Raw genomic sequence first — 1,587 nt, 5'->3', positions numbered from 1 at the left:
CAACCCAGGGATTGAATCTGCATCTCTTATGGCTCCCTCGTTGGCAGGTGGGTTCTTTACCACTAGTGCCACACCCAAATACAAAATTAAAAGTTTAAAAAAATGGTTGTGTCTTAAGTCACAGAACTGTGGGGTAGTTTGTGACACCACAAGCCATTCCTAGGGTAGCTATTTGGAGAAGGGCTCATCTCTGCAGGTGGTATTTTCCAGGCAGAGTCTTAACAGGAGAATGAAAGGCAGAAGGAAGGAGGGAGCTTCAAGCAGTGTCTCTGGCCAAGACTGCATCTCCTCTGTCCATCTAGCTCTTTCGGGCTTCAGGTTCTGGCATGTGAGCCCAGCCCCCATGCACCATTCCACTGCTTCCTCCGTCCCTCCAGCGGAGGGCTGGGCGTGTCTGCTGGTATTACTGATCATTGGCCCTGTTTCCCCCAATTTTCCTATCAATTGTGTAATTAATGAAGAGGGCTTCCCTGGTGGCTCAGACGGTAAAGCATCTGCCTGCAATGCAGGAGACCCAGGTTCAATCCCTGGGTTGGGAAGGTCCCCTGGAGAAGGAAATGGCAACCCACTCCAGTACTCTTGCCTGGAAAATTCCATGGGCTGAGGAGCCTGGTAGGCTACAATCCATGGGGTTGCAAAGAGTCAGATGTGACTGTGCTACTTTACTTATTTAATTAATGTCCCACATTAAATTCTCTCTCTGAAATATAAGCAAGTCATTTCTGTTTTATTGATTAGATTCTGATGGGTACATCACAAGTTACAATAAATAGTCCAACCTGGTCTCTTCTACATGTTTATTTACTTCTGTGCCCTTGAGTGCCCATCAGAGCATAAGCACACCCATCCCTGATCACAGCCCTTTTTGGCTTCTCTATTACATCTCTGGCACTCTCTCCTCAGCTCTCCATTTGGCCTCAGGGCCTTTGCATTGGCTGTTCTCTCTGGATGCTCTTCCTTCAGATGTGTGCAGGGCTTACTCTCTTATCTCTTCCAATTCTCTGTCCAAGTATCACCTTCTTAGTGAGGCTGGCCTTGATCCCTACTTCAAATGACACCCCTGCAGCCCCCTGCACATCCAGTCCCCCTTACTCTATTTTTTCTTTTTTCCCCCATAGTACTGATCATCCTTGAACATACTCTGTAATTTTCTTGCTTATCACATTTATTATCTATTGTCTCCTCTTTCTCTGCCAAGTTCTGTGAAGTCAGAATCTCCATTGTTTCTGGTCAGTGATTTATCCCAAGTGCATCAGACGTGGCTGGCACATGCTGGACATTATCTGCTGAATAAGCAGATGGCTATTTTATGCACAGTATCAATATCCAAACCACAGAAAAGCTGAACCTCTCTGACTGAAGCAGAGGAAACAGGCAAAGACCCCAGGCTATACAGAGCCCACCTCTTTCTCTGCAATGTTCTCTTTAATTCTTTAAATATTAATAAAGTAATATTAATTTTTTGGCTGTGGTGGGGCTTCACCACTGCATGCATGCTTTCCCTAGTTGCAGCGAGCAGGGTCTACTCTTCACTCAGCGTGCGGGGCTTCTCACTGCAGTGGCTCCTCTTGTTGCGGAGCACAGGCT

The 1,587-nt window shown here is 46.6% G+C and overlaps 1 non-coding gene across 1 annotated transcript; it reads left to right on the top strand.

Annotated features, from left to right (window-relative positions):
- Positions 1-467: 467 nt before the first annotated feature.
- On the top strand, positions 468-539 carry TRNAC-GCA (transfer RNA cysteine (anticodon GCA)). Its single transcript has one exon. It is a non-coding gene; the product is annotated as a tRNA-Cys (tRNA).
- The last annotated feature ends 1,048 nt before the right edge of the window (positions 540-1,587 follow it).

The sequence above is a fragment of the Bos mutus genome, chromosome 14 (assembly GCF_027580195.1).
Source record: "Bos mutus isolate GX-2022 chromosome 14, NWIPB_WYAK_1.1, whole genome shotgun sequence".
Lineage (NCBI taxonomy): Eukaryota > Metazoa > Chordata > Mammalia > Artiodactyla > Bovidae > Bos > Bos mutus.
Note: the sequence above shows the minus strand (reverse complement) of the source record. Positions and strands in the feature narration are given on the sequence as shown.